The 21,761-nt window shown below is 45.2% G+C and overlaps 1 protein-coding gene across 1 annotated transcript in view; it reads right to left on the bottom strand.

Moving 5' to 3' along the window:
* LOC146857637 (alpha-1,3-mannosyl-glycoprotein 4-beta-N-acetylglucosaminyltransferase C-like) overlaps positions 1–7,705 on the bottom strand; it is a 186,581-nt gene extending 178,876 nt beyond the window's left edge. Inside the window, exon 1 of the mRNA XM_085648202.1 lies at positions 7,532–7,705. The gene's annotated coding sequence lies outside the window, so the exon portion shown is untranslated. The remainder of the gene's footprint in view (positions 1–7,531) is intronic.
* Positions 7,706–21,761: the final 14,056 nt, after the last annotated feature.

Raw genomic sequence — 21,761 nt, 5'->3', positions numbered from 1 at the left:
GTCCATACTGGATGAAATCAGGCTCACGGTAGACGAAAAAAAGCTGTGTGCCCTGGTCCTCTTAGACCTGTCGGCCGCGTTTGACATGGTCAATCATGATCAACTTCTGACCAGAATCCGGAACATAGGCATTGATGGGACGATCCATCAATGGATTGCCTCCTTCCTGATGGACCGCACCCAAATAATTCAGATGGGTGATTGTGTGTCCGACAGAGGGCCCATAACGTGTGGAGTTCCCCAAGGGTCCGCTCTATCACCACTGTTGTTTAACATTTACTTGCGCCCTCTAGTGGTGGACCTGGCCCGGATGGATTGTCAAGTATTTAACTACGCTGACGACACCCAAATCATCCTACAAATCGAAAACACTCCCAAAGCCCATGCATGTGTAGAAGACATTCTGAGATTCGTAGTAAGTTGGATGACTCTCAATTCACTAAAGGTCAACCTGGATAAAACGGTGGTGTTGGCCATTACTACGGATAATAACCCATGGTCCTATTAATTTTGGCCACAGGAGCTGGGAGACACTCCGTCTCCAGTACCAGTGGTAAAAAGCCTGGGTATAAAAATTTACGCTAATCTTTCTTTGTCTAACCAAGTTTCCACAGTCTTTGGGACATGTGTGGGCCTACTAAGGCAATTGAGGAAACTCTCACCCATCCTCTCTTTCTCCACCGTGCGAACGGTGGAGACAGCAATGATCTTGTCTCGTCTAGACTATGGCAATGCGCTTTACATTGGGCTACCGGATAATCTGCTAAGTAAATTTCAGGTGGGAATGAATGACGCAGCCAGGTTGATTTTTAAACTTCCCAGATATACAAGGGCTACCCCCCTACTGCAAAAACATTATTGGCTTCCTATCAAGCAAAGGACCAAATTCAAGGGACTTTGTATCACCCATAAGGCTCAACATGGACAAGCCCCAAGCTACATCAAAGAGCGCCTTGTGAAATATGCCCAAACCGCTCTTTAAGATCCTCCGCGGGGAACCAACTATCCTGCCCGCGGTTTAACCTCATGAAAAAAGGAGGGTGGGCCTTCTCCGTCTGCATCCCACAACTATGGAATAATCTCCCATTCCATCTCCGATCTGAGAAGGCCCTGCTACCATTTAGGAAGAATTTGAAGACCCTCCTCTTCATTGAAGCCTGGGCTTAATTCCATTCAGTCAGGGGCCATACTCACCTGGGGGCACTGTAGCTTCCTTCCCATAGCGCTTAGAGACCTGCCGGTATTAAGCGGTTTATAAATCACAATTAACATTAACATTAACAAACCTGTCTCGGGCCTCTGCCGCTGCAGGGCCTGTGTGCACAGTTTATTGCCACAGTGACGTGGCATTTAAAGTATTTGCCAAGCCGGAGACTCCCCTTTTACTACATGTATGTCACCCCTAAGGTAGGTCCTAGGTAGCCCTAAGGGCAGGCTGCTTTTTAGGTAAAAGGTAGGACATGGGACTGTGTTGTGTGGCATGTCCTGGTAGTGACAAACAGTCTATTTGGTTTCTCACTGCTATGAGGCTGCTCCTCTCATAGGTTTGAATTGGGAATTCCCTGATATGTGCGTTCAGTGGTAATTCCTGCTGTGAAAGGGGTAGCGTGGCCATGTTTGTTATGTTTGGAATTGTGGTAATAAATCTGGCTTATTGGGCAAAGTGGATTTGATATTACTATTTTTGAAATGCCACTTTTAGAAGTCAGCATTTTTGTGTGTTAATGACTCTTTGTGCCCTGCCTGTGTTGCAGGGATTCTGCACATACACAGAACTATGCGCAGGAAACCAGGACCTTAGTGTGTAGTGGTGTAACAAAATACCCACCTTGGTGCCCAGAACCCCAATCCGACTAGCTATGGTGTCTCATTCGTTCTCCATGCTACAGCGAAGCTACCAATGATTAGACATCCTAGAGCATGTTACTCCGTCCCTCTCAGGATACGTGGGAACAAGAACACTCTTTCGTTCAAACTCTCGTACTTATCCACACCATGAGTAAATAGAGCCAAAGAATAGTTTAAAATGTTTATTTTAACTAATGCTCTATAACACAGTACACTAGCCAATACTAGCAGCAATATGCATAAGATCAAACAAATCAGCATTGTCACAATTCCATATAGAACAAAAGAGGAAATCATATTATAATGATGGTGGAAACAGGACTATAGCGCCTTGTCACCCTCCCCGTGCTAGAAGCTGGTTGATTATAATTATAGAAGACCTCCAGGCTTTGTCAGGGGGACCCCATACCTCCGAGTTCAGATGCAGGAATTTACATCACCGGACGAGCACAGCTCTTCTATCCTGGAAAGCGTTTCTCCAAGTGTCTTAACATGCATGCAAGGCAATATTAAAAGCACCAGATTTCCAGGTTTGCAGCTGTGTTCTATGTTATGGCTAGGGACGTGAGACTGACTAAAGCAAATCAACAGAGCTCATTGTTTTTTGACCTTGAACACGCTGTACAGACGAGGAGCAGAGTGTTCAACTAAATATGTGAAATGCAGACAGTTCTCATGTGAAAGCGAGCAAGCAAAGTGTTTGCGAGAAATGTGGCATGTAGTAATGTGAGCAAAAGCAGCAAAATGGCGGCCAAGCAAATAATAACTTATGCTAACTTAGCAATGTCCGCAGGTGTGTCCATATCCTCCCTACACCTGGTTGTGTATTTACCGTCTGGTTTAGACTGACAGGAGCTGGGGATGTGCCTTCACACTAGACAGTCACAATGGGGGTTAAGGTTATTTAAAGTACTGCCAAAACGAAGACTTTGTGAGTATAAGTGCAGGGTCTGTGATTCCATGATTTGAGACAATGTGTGTGACTTGCAACCAGATGCTGCTGGCTCTACATGCTGAACCTTGCCAGGGGACTATTGGGCTGCCAGTAGGAACTGCCATTGGGAATGCCTGCTCTGTTGAGTGGCCTACTGTCTTCTGGGCTGCAGGAGAGGCTACCACTTTGCCTGCCTTATGTACTGACCTGATGCTTGTTTCCCTTCTTGAGTGCGCCCACGTGACTCCAAGGATCCTAGATGGTGAGGAGTGCTGTTTCTACTCCTTGCCCTTGTGAAACCAGCGCATGGTGAGCTCTGTTTCTGCCTCTTGCCTCTGTGAAACCAGCTAGAGGAGGGATTTTGTGACTAGCGATTGGTAAGTAACGTAATTCTGGTTCAGTGCATGATGAGTGCTGTGAGTTGGTGAAAAACTAGAGGTTCTCGATCACCAGTTGGGCTCAGCGTTCCCCTCCATTTTTTCCCCACCAGATCCTGACTTGAGTCCTATGTTTCCCATGGAGCCTTTCTGTGCAACAAGGTACACTACCACTGGTAGTGAAGGGATCCTCTGCCATGCCTCGCTGTCAGAGGTCAGGGCTGGACCTCACGAGCCGCACACGGGTCAATGCATCACCCCGTGTCTTCCCCAGCTGCAGTTCGGCCGGCGGGCCATAAATCTCTTGAAGAAGCGGGCCGTGACATACAACCCGGAGAGAGCATTGCTGTCCCGCAGTACCCTCCCCCCTGCCGGTGAAGCAGTGATGATCTGGGCAGCGATGCAGCATCGACTGGAGGAAAGCAGCCCTCTCTCTCCAGAGCGCTGCAGTGTGCTCTCAAGTCTGGTGACTGCAGCAGCTGTCCTGCACATTCGATGGCAGCTGCACTCTGGCCCCTCAGTAAATGGGGGACTAAACCAGGTTGCACGCTTGTTTTTATCTTGTTTGTGCCCCCCGATATCAGGGCATACCTGGGGGGCACTGGATCTTGTCCCAAGGACGGGGTGAGACCTTGACAGAGGCCCCCTCTGCAAAGATCCAAGGATTGCCCTGAAGACACCATATTACCCATAGTAGGAGTGCAGATTGTCCTGTAGCCTACGTTTGGGGAACTGTTTACCATAAAGATTATAGTAGAGGCACAAGGACGCTGTCTCTCTGGGTTCCTTGCCGATGAAGGTGATTTGCCCAAAGTGGTTATGGTTCCAACTGACATGTGGTGATACCTGGTGATGTGGGTTTGCTCTAACGTAACTGCTGCATTTTCATGCCCTGATGTTACGATTTATGTCATTTTATACCTTGCATGATAGGATAATGAGTATCATTTCAGGTACTGCAGGTAATATACAGTGATGATGTTTTATGTTGTGTGCGACATCTAAGTATTTATGATCTATGTATGTGGTCTAATGGTTATATAAAATATGAGAGATATTTTTATATACTCCTATGTGGAGTCTCTTTTGTTTGTAGTTATTGTGTCACTGGTGTGTGTGTGTGTGGTGCGCAAACTCTTGGGATAAGCCTGACTGACCTGCCAAGCTTCAAAGGGGGTGAGCAGGGGTTATCTTGGGTTTGTATTTCCCTTACCCTGACTAGAGTGGTGGGTTATGCCTGATCTTATCTTTTGATCCGTTAGATCTGCAGATTCTCCACAGGGTGATATATACATAAATTATGAACCTTCATTTTTAAAAAACGACTGGACAGATTAACACCAAATCATTCAATTGACGGGTGACCCAAAACTTTCCAAGAAGGAGCTGAGTTGTTGAACTTTTCTGTGGAAAGATTTGTGAAGATTCGTCAAACAGCAGCAAAGTTATAATCAAACAGAAAAGTCCATTGTGGAGAAATATGGTCCTAACTATTTCTACCCAGTGGCTACCTAGTAAAGGGTAAAACAAGTCCTGCAAAATCCAAGGGAGAGAATGGGCAAATTCCTATTTATGATAAATGTAAATTATGTGAACATTCATAGAGAATTAAACATATTAACACTTTTTAAAGTTTAGGGACAGATAGAATTCTCAGTGTCAATGAATGGGTAATTTATTTAAATTTAAAGCTCCACATGAGAATACATTACTCGTTGCATGCTATTGGGCAAACATTATGTATACACTCAATCAAGTTAGATGAGCAAGGGGAAAAAACCTTGCATGTTCCAACATGTCTGGCGAAGTAACGGACAATCTGCTTCTATACATATATTTTTGTCCTTTGTTGATGTTCATATTTTTAAGTGCACTATTTGTACAAGCATGTTTGTGAGACTCCTTGACCTATTTGAAATGGCCAAGAGCTGAAGCGTGTCGGCCATCAGGCGTGTTTAACCAATAAACACTTGGGGCCTTAGAATGATGCGGGATGGATACCAGCCGACATGTAGTCTGCGGTTCTACCTGCCAAATTATGATCCGACCGCCCTAGAGGCAGTTGGAAACGTGCCATTTTGTATTGCGGCATGTGCAGCGGCCGGGAAAAGGGCTGCAGCACAAACCACAAAAGAAATAGGCATGTTTTAAACATCCATGCACCTTGTGCCAGGCACCCTGAGGTGTCTGGCACAGAGTCCATGGATGTTTGGGGGGCACCACATGTGGCCCCTAAGCCCATTAGCAGAGGCTAACGGGGATGGGGCCCCTGCTAGGGGCCTCTAAAGTCCCTTTCTGTCTGCCAATACATGGCAGTCAAACTGCCAAGTACAGGTCGCCCTTATTGTAGGGATTATGGTGCAACCGCCATCGGAAAGCAGCGGTCTGTCCCTAAAGCTGTTACTCCGACTGCCGGATCATAATCCGGCGGTCGGACCGCTTCTATGGATGGTGGTGGGACTGCCACTGACGGGCGGTCAGTGGCGGTCTCATGGCCATCGTAATGAGGCCCTTGGTTTTTGCAGCAGATGTTGAGTGAATGTAGTTTCTTTTTTGCCTATAATTTGAAAAACAGTGTGGAATAGATATCTAGATAGATAGATAGACAGACAGACAGACAGACAGACAGACAGACAGACAGATAGATAGATAGATAGGTAGATAGATAGATAGATAGACAGACAGACAGACAGACAGACAGACAGACAGACAGACAGACAGACAGACAGACAGACAGATAGATAGATAGATAGATAGATAGATAGATAGATAGATAGATAGATAGATAGATAGATAGATAGATAGATAGATAGATAGATAGATAGATAGATAGATAGATAGATAGATAGATAGATAGATACCCACTATCCCACAGAGCATGGATGACATAATGCCGGCTGACATCACTATACAAGCCTGACATCACATACAGTGATGGCCAATATGCACATTTATATTCTGCCAAATTCGTTCTGAGGATCCTTTGACATGGTCTGATGTGGCTTATCCATATAAATGGAATAGACTGTGTGAGTATGCTCATTGAGTATTATAGAGAATGAGGCCTTACAATGAGAATCATTAGGAAATGTTGGTGGTGAAGAGGGATTTTCCACAGAACTGTACATATATTGATTGGTGTTACCTGGTTAAAAATAAAAACAAATGGAAAAGCAGTGATGTGTTTATGTGCATGTTGAAGATGCTGTGCCGGAGCGCCCCTTCCCCCCTTCAATTTCCTTGCATGGTAGTAACGATAGGTGGAAGGACTATGACCCCTCATATTACACATCCCATTATATACATGTCATTGTAGGAATACCTACGTTTTTGAGACATACATTTCAATGATTTTTATTTCCCAATTCACTCTCTTGTGAATAAAAGAAAAGCATTAGAGAGTTAAAATATAGTTTTAAGCTAAAGGTACTCCCTCCCCCGGCCCCGGCCTTCCCAACTTCACAAGTTCTTGCATGTATGCTATTAGGAACTAAGTGCTGCTCTTTGTGAGCTCGCCCTAATTTTTTCATACTCAGTGTCTTCTGTGGGGAGCAAAGTACTGAGCAAGGATCTAAAATGGCTGAGTCAAGATCAGAGAGGACTGAGCTAAGACTTTACATCACTGGCACAAGATAGAATATTGGTGGTCAAGTATAACTCGGTGTTGGCCGGATTCACAGTCAAGGCTGAATGAAGACAGACAAATGATGGCTTAAAATAGCAGTGTTGATCCAGGTTGACACAGTTCTGGCCAAAGACCACTCAGCATAGGTTAAGATTACGTTAAGTGTTTGACTGCTTACATATTTCAGTGGCTCATAGCAGCAGCTTGCCATTAATCACCATTTTTTGTGTTGTGCCACTCGTACAGAGGGAATCTGCACATATAATACATTTGAGACTACAAACAAGGGCAATGAAAGTGCAAAATGGATACCTGACAAATGTCAGAATTAATCCCACCCGTAGCCCGCCCACAATCCACTCTTCTAGCTCAATTTGATGAGTACCTGCACTTATATTTTCCCAGTTAAACCACTGGCAATGCGACTCTAATAAAACAGCCTCTCTAATTCTTTAATCTAGTGCCTCGAGGCGGAATGTATTAATTCACATTGCCTCGTTTCCGCTTCTTGTATTTGTCCTTACCCGATAGGGTTAAAGTGTTTGAAAAGTCGCATACACCAGGGATTTAAAACTGTCATCATGGCAACAGTTTGTGATTTCATAAAAAGAGGCGCTCCACAACCCAGAAGCTGGCTGCTGATTTACTGAACTCCTTTTTATGAAACCAAAAGCTGCCGTGCATTCACACGCCCCCCTTCCTTCTGATATTTGCGCGAGAAGAAGGTGGTTGCAAGTTGTGGCTTACCTGTAACTTCACGCCTCTTCAAGCAGGTGTTGTTTTTTTCACAACGGTTTATGCGTGCTCGGAGAGTTCAGCAGTGACTGCTAGTTTAGTTCTATGGGCAGTCTCCACAGATGAAATGGCGTCCCTGGAGCGCTGTAATGAGTGTGGCCCCTCGGTGCGCACCTGTCTATGAATAAGGAAGCCAGCGTTTCACTCCAAGAACGCTTTCGTTTCTGGGTGCGGCGAGCACAACAAAGCCAGCCACGAATTCCACAGACTTGTTTTGTGAGTCCGACGTGATGCCCAGCAGCGGTCTACCTACATTGAGAGTCACAAGAGAGGCCGGATAATCTTGTTCCTGTTCCGTCTCAAACAGCCACACCGCTCAGCTGAGCACGAGCTGTAAAAGTCCCATCCAAGGGTGATTCCGCTGAAGGTTCCTTCCATTGAATGATGTCAAGAGTTGTCAATTCTGCCAACAAATGGAGGGAGGGTCTTCAACCCTTATTTTTGGTTTTCATTAGTGATACAGGGATGAGTGATTGAACCATTTGCCACATAATCCATTATCTGCTGCTTAATCTGCAGATTTTAACTAAATAGTAGTATATGTGGGGTAGCTGATGAAACTGATAATCAGGTGATCCATTTCAGCCATACTAGGAAGGGTGACCTTATGAACGAAATATTGTCGGAATTGGGTTTAGTGATCTTAAATAAACTCGATAATTCATCGGATCAGCTCCAGGCTACTTACTTGGGCAGGGGCTGGGCAACAACGATCGATTATTTCCTGATCTCAACACATCTGGTAAGCAGAGCCCAGAATTTTAGACTATTAGTCACTGCATTAAGCGACCACGCAGCCTTGGCTTTTAACTTGATCACTGAAAAGGGAAAGTTCAAACCATATTCCCTGATGACTGCCCTCGCCCAGAATAACATCCATCTTGCAAAAATGAATGGTTTTACTATAGGGTGGGGGAAGATAGATCCGGAAGTCATAACCACGAAGGTGATCCAAGCAACATATCCCGCCATCGTGAAGTGTTTAGATGGTGACACTAGCCAAGAGGAAGTGTTGTACAACTTCGGTATAATCTTGGAGGCAGCAAAAAACCTACTGACACGCAAGAATAAAGGAAACCCAAATCAAAAAAAAGGATGGTTCAATCATGAATGTACGGCAGCCAACAAACTATTAAAAACTGCCCTAACTAACTCTGAAAAAGATCAAGATGAGATCCGCAGGCTAAGGAGGTCATACCGTTTAGCCTGCAAAATAAGGAAGCAGAAAATAAAACAATCTTTATGGGACCAGTTACAAGAAAGCTCACGATCCAGAAATGGGGCATTGTTCTGGAGGGTAGTAAAGACTCCCTTCCTGTCAGATAGCGGTGATCAACCAACTATTGAGGTAGCAATCGATGGCCCAACATGGGTAAATCATTTTTCAAAAGTATTCAGGAAAACGCAAGTTCCTGATATACTAGACGCAGAAAACGTTATCCCCCAAGAAATTTTACTTCCGATTGCCCTAAATTTTGATCTCCAGGAAATCATAAAAGCTGTCCAGGCAAGTAAAAGTGGGAAAGCCCCCGGCCCAGATGGAATACCGATCGATTTCTTTAAGTTTAAACTCGATCTCTGGGCCCCAATTCTAAAGGTGGTCTTTGATGCCACCATGCAACGTGGTCTACTTGAAACGTGGTCCCAATCGATTATGATTCCGGTTTTTAAAAAAGGGAATAGAAATGATGTGTCGTGTTATCGACCAATATCATTGTTGGACTCACTTGGCAAAGTATTGGGGAGGGTGGTGTTACAGCGACTGCAAGAGTGGGCGGAAGACCATAATATATTATCGGACTTACAGTTTGGCTTTTGGGAGGGCTTTGGCACAATAGAGCAGGCCCTTAATTTAAGCCTATTGGTGGGGAAATATGTATCAGCTAAAGAAAGTAAACTCTACATGGCATATGTCGACCTCTCTGCGGCATTTGACTGTGTTTCCCATTCCAAGTTATGGTCCGTTCTCACTGCCTTAGGCATCGACTTCGCCCTGGTGAATCTCCTACGTGCACTATACTCGGGTGCCTCGTCCCGGGTCCGTTTTGGGGCCCGGGGCGAGGTATCCGAGTCTTTTGGGGTGGAACGGGGGGTGAGGCAGGGTTGTGTCCTGGCCCCCTTCCTTTTCTCTCTCTACACAAATGGCCTGGAGGTGGAGATGTTGCAAGGGGCTCAGGACCTCCCTCGCATAAAAGATCGCCTCATCCCAGCGCTTCTCTATGCGGATGACGCAGTAATTATAGCGCGTACTCCGCGAGAGTTGCAAAAATCACTAGATAGGTACTCTAAGTTCATGGGTAACTTGGACCTTAAAATAAACATCAAAAAAACCTACGTGATGGTGGCAGGGAAAGATAGAAAGCGGGGTAAGTCCATCTTCTTAGATAAAGAGAGGTTGGAGTTTACTATCCAATATCCGTATCTCGGAGTTATGATTGATGAAAAGCTCAATTGGAAAGCTGCAATTGATGCTAGAAAACATCATCTCCTGCGAGCTATTATGGCCCTTGTAAAATTCGCTCAAAAATTGGGGAAAAGACCTCCCGTAGAATTATTGCGCATCTATGTGGCGAAGTGCCAGTCAACTGCACTCTATGGGGCTGGTCTGTGGGGCCACAAAAACACACATGCTCTGCAAGTTGCAGAGAATATTTTCATGCGATTTCTTTTGATGACTCCGAAACGTGTGTCCACTTTCTCATGCCATGCTGAATTAGGCATGGCCCACATCGAGGACTTGGCAAAAATCCAACCCCTCTTACTATGGCGCCGTATCTGGGTATCAACAAGAAATTTAATTACAAAGGCGATTGTAACTGACGTAATGTCTTTGGAGTATGTGAGTAAAATCGAGTGGCTAACATTTATAAAAAGATTTCTTACTGATTTAGGTTGTCCTAAATACTATGATAACCCTGAATCTATGTCTGAAATCTCCAAAAAAGAATTAAAAATTAAAGCTCTCTCGCATTTGGAAGAACTCCGGTTAACCAAGGAGATAAGAAAGCCTTCTGTCCAACACTCCTTGATTGTTGCAACCACTTTGTATATTGAGCCATACCTGACCTATGTGGATTCCCGATTTGAGCGTCTCCTGTTGACACGCTTTAGATTGAATATCTTCCATAAACTTGTGGCTTTTCCCAAACGTAACTCTTGGAAAGAGGCATCAGTAGTATGTCCATGTGATGATACTTCAGAACAAACAACTATGCATACTGTTCTGTTTTGTAAGTTTTATGCTGAACATCGCACTTTATGGTTGATTCCCCTGTTAAGATCTCTTGGTTTTAAACAATGTCGTCCTGCTATGCTGCACTTACAATTTCTCAACACCACACTGATCACAAAAACTGTGGCTACGTTTTTAAAATGTATTTATAACCATAGAACAAATCTTGGTTGAAATATCTTCTGTGATTTTAAATATTAGAATGTAACTGTATATTAAGTAAGTTATGAATTTTCTGTATGCTCTTTTATGGTTATAAATGTCTGTGTATAACCGAATAAAGATGATTTATTATTATTATTATTAACTAAATAAAAATGTGTTTCTCGCTCAATCCGATTAAAGTGACGAAATACACGACGACTTGTATTCCTGCGGACCTGAAGGACCTTCACAGAGGTTGCCTGGTCATGTAAGTTTCTTATTGCTGTGTTTCAGTAGTAAATTAGTACCAACAAGGTGAAATCTTTTCCTCGACAGCGTTACCAGGTGGAAAAATAACAACAAATTAAGTGATACTATCACAAAATATGCAGCATTACCCTGCATACATTTCCTTTTCTTTCCACACAATTTTTTAAACCCTGCTATATAACTTGGTCCTCCTCTACCGCATAATTCCAGTGGCCCTGCTAATTTCTGCCATTTGCATATCCCTAGTGCAGTGGCGTCCACCACAAACAAAAAGTGGTGGGGTGGGTGGGGGAAGCGTTGGGGCGAGTTTAATAATCATAAAAAAAGGAAGACTTACCTGAATCTGCGCTGTTCTTCTACCTTCTTCCTTGTCCCAGCAGGCACTGGGGCAGCATCACAGACTCCCTGTGCAATCCCCGGGGATTGGCCTGAGCGGGCTTCTTTGTGCTTTGCTCAGGACAGGGAGTCTGTGCTGTTTTTCCAACCTTGCTGTTTGAGAAACCTAAGAGCGCATGTGTATTTGTCCGGCCTAAGACGGCCAGCCAAACACACATGCACACTTATAAAAGGAACAAACCTGTCCTCCTCCTCCCACCCATGGCCCAGGCCACTGCCCTGCCCCTCCCTGCACACACTGGCTCAAAAACATAAAATTATAGTATATCGTTTTATTTTTCAGGTGTGCTGCCTCTGAACCTTTGAGCCAGTGGAGCGATGCTCCTCCGCCATTGCTGAGGAGCTGCCCCTGCCCTACTGCCTACAAACCGTTGCACCCTCTAACGGCTGCCTCGAGCAGCAGAGTGAGAAAGAGAAACCTCCGCAGGTCTTTCTCGGTCCGAATGAACCCACTTCAATAGACAATGGATCAAACTTTGGTGTAACCCGTACACATTTTTAGGTCGAGCATTCGAGACCTCTTGTCTCAATACTTTTATGTGTATGTACTTTGTGGGCTCTGGTGATCAGCCCTAGGACTTGTCTGCTTCCCATTAGGGACTTTCTTTTTCTGTACAACTGCCTCTATTTAACTGTCTCAACAGAAAACGGCCAGTAGAGGTCAGTAAAATACCAGAATTGCTTTCTGTTTGTTCATCTCCCTCTATTTATAGGCTTGATAGAAAACGACCAGTAGATGTCAGTAAAATACCAGAATTGCTTTCTGCAGAGGGACCTTCTTTTTAAAAAAAATTCTGGAAACTACCTCTATTTAACTTTCTTAATAGAAAATGACTAGCAGAGGTCAGTAAAATACCAGAATCACTTTAGCATTCTCTAGATTCCAGTCCATAGAAATTGTCTTCCACGAGCACCCACAGACAGTAATATATTTTTCAAATTTTGTATTTTCAGTGATATGACCACCGAAGGCCCTGATTGTTTTAAAATCAAAAGCAGAGCTTTGGACTATACCATTTCTGGCTGAAAGGAAATATTTCCAAACATGTGTTCCCATACCTGGCGTAGCACTGAAGGAGTATGTAGTTCCTGTAGGGTGCAGAAAGAAGAGAAGGAGGCTAGGTTGTTCAACACCCTTACTCAGAAGTAGAGTGTGGGTGTCTCCCAATTTGGGAAGTGGGGCCCTCAAACATCCATTTGGGTGTCATGCTTCATCACATGGCTTGCTCCTCGTTAGGCTGGTGCTGCAATGCCTGACGGGCACCCTATGAGGGACTCTTTGCCTGGGATCATTTTCCAAAGCCGTTTAGGTGAGATGTGTGTGTGAGGGGCCTAGTGGTGTAGATGTGAGGTGATGTGAGGAGAAATAAAATGAGGCAAGGTGGTGCTCCAAAATGAATTTTAATCTGCAAGCCTACTCGTCTCAATTAAAACCAGAATAGGGATACCGCCAACTATAATGGTCGGAGGTGTCTATAGGTGTGTAGTCATGGTCAGCATGTTTCTTGCCTTATGTGTGTAAATCACTTGGCAATTCTTCAGGACCTATCTTGATGCACTATCTACATGGGTGGTTAGTTATGGAAAATTAACCAATCACTCTGATGACCTTTCAATGAGGTACCTTTATAATACAAATCGTGGGACTAACATAATGACATTCGAAACAGAGAGAGAAAAACGACTGTACATGAATAAGGTATGCGCATACAGTAATGATGCCTCCAAAATGAAATTAAAAACATGCCACAACCACATGCACAAGTGGTTAGTGCAACTAAAGAGTTGCATGGCCATACAAACATAATAAGCAGACTTGTGGCACAAGTGACATATACAAAACATACTGGTGTCATTGGTGGTAACCAATCACCGTAGGACATGGCGCGATGGAACTCACCCAAGTCAGGTTCAAGCCACGCCTCATCAATAGTTAGGCAGAGCAACGATTGTTACAAAAGCTAACTTCATGCTGGTTTTGAGGAGAGAAAGGGGGAAGATAAAGACACGATGGGTATAAGCAAAGATGGAAGGTTGCCCAAGGATGAGCATCCGGTCAAAGTGGCGTAGGTCTCTGGTGTCAAAGGGGGGAGAGGGGGCGAAGGGGGAAGAACAGCGGGGCCTGCTTACTTACAGTTTTCCTGGAGAACAGGTGCCGGGAACCTACCCCTCGCTCTGCCTCAATGGGAGGAAGCGAGGTGTGTGAAGCTGGTAGGTTTAAGTAGCAGCGAAACGAACTGGAAGTGGAAGGTCAAGGGACATGTGGCGGTCATCTTTGAAGAGGATTGAAGCTACAAGCTCCCGGTCAAAACAGTGGCGTCATCTTAGAACGTGGAATGCATGTGGCATCCACAGGTCGATAAATATATGACAGCCATCTTTGAAGGGGGTAGAAGCTTAAAGCTATTGACTAAAGCTATGGCGGCCATCTTATAACGTGGAATGACCATAGCATCCAGAAGGTGGGTACTGAATTGGATGGGTCAAGCGTGCGCGTGTATGCGCTAAAGAGTGTCCATCCTCGTGGGACATCTTGAGGCCAACACCATTGGCAGTATAAAGGGGTGAAGGAAGTCCCCAGTTGACTGACATTATTGGTCTGCAGGTCAAAGTCAGACAATCATAATGGGACACACAGGTCACGCAGTGGAGTGATTTCAAGTGGGTGAATTCCCGGCATTAGGATGTAAACACTGACACCTCTACATGTGATAAATCCCGATGGGATGTCATGATAGTTATCACATGTAAGAGGTGAATGAGGGAGTCCACAAGGCCATGGCGACAGGGACTATATGAAGCCAGGTTTGGTTATTATGGCAAAGTAGTTCGTGTTCAAGGGATACTGAGTCCCCGCTGGTGATGGCTAGTATCTGCAGTTAGTGACCTCAGCTGCATGCAGTGGGAATCAAGAGGGCAGATAGTAGGGGAAGGAGGAGGCTTTAATAATTTACCTCCTCCCACGGAATATCCTCATTGAGCCCATCTCTGTCGCAGGATAGCCTGAAAATCCAGCCTTGCTCTCTCCTGAAGAGGCCTTGTTTGCTAAGGTTGGGTTGGGCCTCAATCACTGCCCACCTTAAGCAATCAGGTGTGTGTCCCTTCTCTGTGAAATGTTGACAGAGTTTGGTAGATTAGTCGGTTACAGAGTATGTTGCTACGGTGCTCCATAATCCTGACCTTCACTGCCCTGGTTGTCATGCCAATGTACCTCTGTTTACAAGGGCAGGTAATGGTGTAAATACAATTGGTGTGAGATCTTTGGACCCATCTTAAGTTGGGCGATTGAGCCACATGCTGAGTGATCTGTGACCGGAGGTAGACTCCATAAAGTTGGTTGGCTATTCTGGCGTGGACCAGGGCAGGGACATGTGTGGACCAAGAGGTCCTTCAAGTTGCTGGTACGTTTGAACACAAACCTGGGAGTGGCCAGTGCGAGGTTCCCAGTCTGTAGGATAACCCAGTTGTTTCTAATGATTTGTTTAATCTTGTTTGAATGTGGGGTGAATGTTGTCACACAGGTCAGTATGTCCTCCTTATTTTTGGGTATTTTCTCGAGTAAGGCCTCCTTGTTATTGATCCTAGCCCTCTTCCTGGCAGTGTTAATGCTATGTACCGGGGAATCCCTTTGTATTAGGTTGTTTGTGAGTTGTGATTCCACATCATCATAATCCTAGGTGGTTCTTCAACTAATCCGAAGGCACAGGAACTGCCCAAACAGAAGGTTCTCCCTAAGAGCCTTTGGATGATGGCTCCCATACAGTAACAAACTGTTACGGTCTGCTGGTGTTTTGTGGACCCTGGTGTGTAATCTACTCTCCATCAGTGTTATCTCCAAATCCAGAAATGGAATACGAGTATCAGAGATGGTGTCTGTGAAGCGTAAGTACGGGTTGAGAGTTACATGTCTGTACATCCCCCTTCAAGAATACCAAGATGTCGTTTATGTACCTTCTCCATAGGAGTATGGTCTGGGAGAATGGGTTAGAGACTAACCCTGGGGGGAGCTTGTGTAGTCTCGCTACGCGGAATTCCGCAAAGCCGCAAAAAAACTCTGCGAGCTGCACAAATTTCCACAAACGCACGGAGTTGCTTGTTCTGCCCATTCGCAATGTGTTTTTCCTGTTCGGGAACACATATTGCTTGTTTGGGGACGCTTTTTGCGTGCTCGGGGGAAATATTGCGCAAACTTCACTGCGCGGTCGCCAAATGGGTGCGGCCATCTTGTTTTTCACTTTTTGCTAGGGTTCTGGGCCTGTTTTTCTATCCTCCCTATATCTGTTTAATCCTTTGTTTGTAGAAACTTTTTTCAAATCTTTTTTTATTTATTATCTATCCCTCTCTATTCCTGATTGTATATTTTGCTTTTTTCCTACTTTTTGCATGATTTTTTCCTGCATTTTGCACTCTTTTTCTATTACTTGCTGTTTTCATTTCTTTTACTTACTTTCTTAGTTCCTACCTTTTCTTTTCCGCCCCCGCCTACCCAGAACTATGGTAAAGGGCCGGGGAAGTCTAAGGTGAGGGCTCGGAGTGAGAGCCGTGGCGCCCACAAGGGGTGCAGGTACGGGCCTTATTCAGTGAGGTGGAGGTGGGTGCACAGTTTTTTTTATCCAGCACTACCTCCCCTTAACCCTGGCAGCTGGGGGCAGGCGGCAGGGTACGGGCTCTGGGAGCTTCACCGGCGGTGTGTAAGGGTGCGCCGGGCAGTGTTTCGATGCTCTGGGGTCCGGCGCACCCATAACCAATGGTTGTGTGGGTGGTTGTTGTTGCGAGTGTGTGTGTGGTTGTGGTTGTGGTTGTGTGTGTGTGGTTGTGGTTGTGTGTGTGTGTGTGGTTGTGTGTGTGGTTGTGGTTGTGTGTGTGGTTGTGTGTGTGGTTGTGTGTGTGGTTGTGTGTGGTTGTGTGTGGTTGTGTGTGTGGTTGTGTGTGTGTGGTTGTATGTGTGGTTGTGGTTGTGTGTGTGGTTGTGTGTGGTTGTGTGTGTGGTTGTGTGTGTGGTTGTGTGTGTTGTGTGTGTGGTCGTGGTTGTGCGGGTGCGGTTGTGTGTGTGGTTGTGTGTGTAGTTGGGTGTGGTTGTGTGTGTGGTTGTGGTTGTGTGTGTGCTTGTGTGGGTGTGTGTGGTTGTGTGTGTGGTTGTGTGTGGTTGTGTGTGTGGTTGTGTGTGTGGTTGTATGTGTGGTTGTGGTTGTGTGTGTGGTTGTGTGTGGTTGTGTGTGTGGTTGTGTGTGGTTGTGTGTGTGTGGTTGTATGTGTGTGTGGTTGTGTGTGTGGTTGTGTGTGTGTGGTTGTGGTTGTGTGTGTGGTTGTGGTTGTGTGTGTAGTTGTGTGTGTGTGGTTGTGGTTGTGTGTGTGTGGTTGTGTGTGTGTGTGGGTATGGTTGTGTGTGTGTGGTTGCGGGTGTGGTTGTGTGTGGTTGTGGTTGTGTGTGTGTGGTTGTGTGTGTGGTTGTGTGTGGTTGTGGTTGTGTGTGTGTGGTTGTGTGTGTGGTTGTGTGTGTGTGTGTGGTTGTGTGTGTTTGTGTGTGGTTGGGTGTGGTTGTGTTTGTGTGTGGTTGTGTGTGTGTGGTTGTGTGTGTGGTTGTGTGGTTGGGTGTCATTGTGTGTGGTTGTGTGGTTGTGTGTGGTTGTGTGTGTGGTTGTGGGTGTGGTTGAATGGTTGTGTGTGTGGTTGTGTGTGTGGTTGTATGTGTGGTTGTTGGTTGTGTGTGTGTGTGTGGTTGTGGGTGTGGTTGTGTGTGTGTGGTTGTGTGTGTGGCTCTGTGTGTGTCTGTGTGTGTGTGGTTGTGTGTGTGTGGTTGTGTGTGTGGTTGTGTGTGTGTGGTTGTGTGTGTGGTTGTGTGTGGGGTTGTGTGGTTGGATGTGGTTGTGTGGTTGTGCGTGGTTGTGTGTGTGGGTGTGATTGTGTGGTTGTGTGTGGTTGTGTGTGTGGTTGTGTGGTTGTGTGTGTGTGTGGTTGTGTGTGTTGTTGTGTGTGTGTGTGGGTGTATGTGTGGTTGAGTGTGGTTGTGTGTGTGTGGTTGTGGTTATGTGTGTGTGTGTGTGGTTGTGCGTGTGGTTGTGGTTGTGTGTGTGGTTGTGGTTGTGTGTGTGCCAGTAATACTAAAAGCATCTCAAGATAAAGGAACACAAACATTGAGTTTGTGGAAAGAGAAAGAACGTTATAAGTCAAACGGGCACAGCAAAGCATTAACACAGCAACAAAACAAACAAGATCGCTTAGCGAAGAGTGAGTGCTGATAATAGACACACACAGCCCATCATCTTAAGAGTTCGATTGCAGCCAATGTGCACTCAAACCTGCCCCCTCCTTGTGAGTTGCACCCCATATTTCATGAGTTGTAACTGCTGCACCCAGCATAGCGCTTTGAGATCTAAAGCGCTACATAGGTATAATCGATTAACCAGCCTCCAACATGCTGGGCTTTTAAAGAGAATGTGCCAAAAGTGTCCAGCTTCCTCATCATGTCCTCAAGAAAGCGCCAACGAAAGGACTCCCTGAATGGTGCAACGGACATGAAGCAGCCGCTGCGATCAGAAACAAACACTGTGAACGTTGTCCAGTTTCACAGTAACATTTCCTTAATGTTCTTTAAGTCACAAAACAGTAATACTAAAAGCATCTAAAAATAAAGGAACACAAACATCAAGTTTGTGGAAAGAGAAAGCACATTGTAAGTCAAACGGGCACAGCAAAGCATTAACACAACAACATGTTCTTTGATGTTTGATGTTCTTTGAACGAGAACATCAAAGGGGCACCGCGAAAGTGATCACGGGCGAAAGTGAAAGTGATCGCGGGCGCTTAATGAGCATGCCGAGGTTTGCCGGCCTCTGCTCCTAAGCGCGCGCCCGCGCACATGCACTGTAGCTCTAGGCTGGCCATGGTAGCATTTTTTGAGCCCTCACAAAAAGTCTCACCAGGTCAGCGCATGCGCTGGGCCAGGTGAGACTTAAAAACAAGCCCTGGGAAAAACAAGGACTGTTTTTTTTGCAAGGTTTTTGATTCAAAGGTTTGAGGTTGTACTTGTATTTCAGAATGGAATACTCCCTTGACTCACTGTAGTTTGCAAACACAACATATATTTTGTGCATGCCTATTATTTACCCTACACTTAATCACCTCCCTCCAACTCCGAGGCCCATTTCCCCTCCAGTCCCCTCCCTATGTCAGCCATGGGTGGTCTCTCGGCTGCATGGTAACTAGTACTTACAAATCAATCAGTATGTCATCATCATCATCCTCACTTGAGTGACATGATGTCATGACGCCGTTTCTCATCATCCATAAGACTCTGATCATTAACCATCATCATGTGCCTTATTGCAGTAGTGTAGTCAGGGTGAAAGTAAAATTGTATGAGCATTTGCTATTGATTTAACAGAGTATTGTCGTAATGGAAATATATAATTCTGTAGTACAGCTGCCCCACATGCAGACAGGAGTAAAGTACATGAGTCTGCAACACAAGTATGTCTGTCTAGGCCAGGAAACAAGCTGACTGAGCAGGCATGCCTACAAGATTAATTGTGCTAAACAAGAGAGAGGAAAAAGAATACTTCTACTCTACTCCATACTTTGTGCCTGAAAGTATAATCATCACATCCAAATCTCAGGGGCAGAGGAAGGGAAGTTAGGAGAAGAGGAGGATACGACAGCTGCTAGTGCTACTGCTACTACTACTATGCCACTATAGTTTTATGTGTGTAATTTAATTTTGTGTGACTGTTTTGCTAAGGGTATTGGTTACAATTCTCTTTTTTTTCCTTTCTTGATATAGCTACTCCTTCCCAAACCACTAGGCAGGAATTGGTGGCCAGGGCCCGGCAAAGGAAGCTGGAGGCCATCCAGGATGAATATCGCTGGCTGGTGGTCCTGGCGGAGGAGGAGGTCGCGGCAGCTGTAGCTTCTTCCTCCAATACCCCAGGGCCCAGCCAGCCCCCTGTGCCTCCGGTGGTATGGTGCTGTGTTCTGGCAGCTGCCCGCCGCCCATCACCAACATCTACTGCTGCCCACCCCTGTTGTTCCAGCAGGAACTTTCAGCGCCGTGTGATCCTCAGGGTGACGCGCCTGGAGGCTAAGCTGGAGGAGGTCCCGAGAACTAGCCGGCATCCCTACTGCTAGACGTCATCATCACCGACCTCAGTCTTTGACTCTTGCCCCTTTTTAAATCTTTTTTTTGGTGGGTGGGATGTTTGGACTAGTTGGGGAACCTTGGGGTTTACTTTTTCTTGAACTTGGACATGGACATTTATTTAATTTACTGGACATTGGTTGGGGTCAGGGAGAGGGGTGGGCCAGGTGTTGTGGATTTTTCTTCTAGTTTATATTTGTTAGGGTAATACATTTATAGTTTTCCAATACATATGATGCAAATCTTTTCTGGGGGGTGTTACTCTTTTACGTCACCTTGTTTGTTTGTTTCCCCCTTTTGCTGCAGGGCTGCAGCCAGTTTTTGAAATCTGCCAATAGTGTAACACACCAACAGATAGATGCAGTACCCTCAGTTGTCCTACTACCGTCAGTCTCTCCTCCTAGTCTATGCATTATGCAAATAAAACCCCTTTGTAGTATGTGCTCGGAAAGATGTGGGTGTGTGAAATAATACATTTCCATAGTATATACATTATTGACTTCCCCACACTTCTTCTCTTACCTGTGATTGATGTTTAGGAGAAGCAATGGCTGCATGGTGATGGTTTGGCTTCCTAAGGTGCCATGGTGGTGCAAAATAAGAAAATAAGACAAGTTAGTCACCTGAAGGAGACTAGGGTAGTAAAAGTACAGCAAGTAGTGAGTGCACAAGAAGTAATTAGTTAGGCATATTTCCATATGCAACGGCGGCGACATGTGGTGCCAATAACTCTGTTCAACACAAGCCGATCCCATATGTGTAACTGTGTCCTGAATGGCAGTCACCCCAAGTCTGTGGCAGCGACCACAGCACCACACTCCCTTCGATCAGTGAGGCATAATTCAATATGCAAGGCCGGCAACACGTAGTCCCACTAACCCTCTTTAACACAAGCCAATCCCACATGTGTAACTGTGTCCTGAGTCCTGAATAGCAGTCACCCCAAGTCCGTGGCAGCGACCACAGCACCACACTCCCTTCGATCAGTGAGGCATAATTCGATATGCAAGGCCGGCAACACGTAGTCCCACTAACCCTCTTTAACACAAACCAATCCCACATGTGTAACTGTGTCCTGAGTCCTGAATAGCAGTCATCCCAAGTCCCCGGCAGCGACCACAGCACCACACTCCCTTTGATCAGTGAGGGGTATTTCCATATGCAACTACAGACTCCAGTAGGCAAGTAACTATCACAGTCCTACACCCTACATATTATCCTTTTAGTATCCCCGCTTCTAGAAGTTTTTTTTAAATATCAGTTATAGCTTTACTACAATGATCAAATTAATCTTCAAATGCAAACTGACATGGACTAGCAGTCTACACTGCAGGCAGTACAGCTCGCAATTCCAATTTTAAATGCTAATTTCTAATAATAAGATTGTACTCAGAAAATACATCACTTTGTCATTGTATTCTATACTTATTTCATCTTTTCATCATATGCCTACACTGCACTCAGTAGGGCTCACAATGAAAGTTATTTCTTCATTCATTAACTACAGAGTCTACTAGGCAAGTAACTATTACTGGCCTCAAATCTACATAATATCCTTTTAGTATCCTTTCTTCTTGAACATTTTTTATATCAGTTAGAGCTTTAGTACAATCACCAAATTCATTTTCAAGTACAAACGAACACTCAGCATTCTACACTGCGGGCAACAGACCTTGCAATTTGAATTTGGACATGTGGTGCCAATAAACACTGTCCAACACAAACCGATCCAACATGTGTAACTGTATCCCGAGTCCTGAATGGCAGTGACCTCAAGTCCATAGCAGCGACTACAGCACCAGACTCCCTTCAATCAGTGAGGAATATTTCGATATGCAAGGCCGGCGACACGTAGTCACACTAACCATCTTTAACACAAGCCAATCCCACATGTGTAACTGTGTCCTGAGTCCTGAATGGCAGTGACCCCAACTTCGTGGCAGCAACCACAGCACCAGACTCCCTTCAGTCTTATTTGTTGTTCTTTTCTTAAAATATTTTTTTTA

The sequence above is a fragment of the Triturus cristatus genome, chromosome 3_2 (genome assembly GCF_964204655.1).
Source record: "Triturus cristatus chromosome 3_2, aTriCri1.1, whole genome shotgun sequence".
Classification (NCBI taxonomy): Eukaryota; Metazoa; Chordata; class Amphibia; order Caudata; family Salamandridae; genus Triturus; species Triturus cristatus.
The sequence above is the reverse complement of the archived record's forward strand: the minus strand, read 5'-3'. Positions and strand labels throughout refer to the sequence as shown.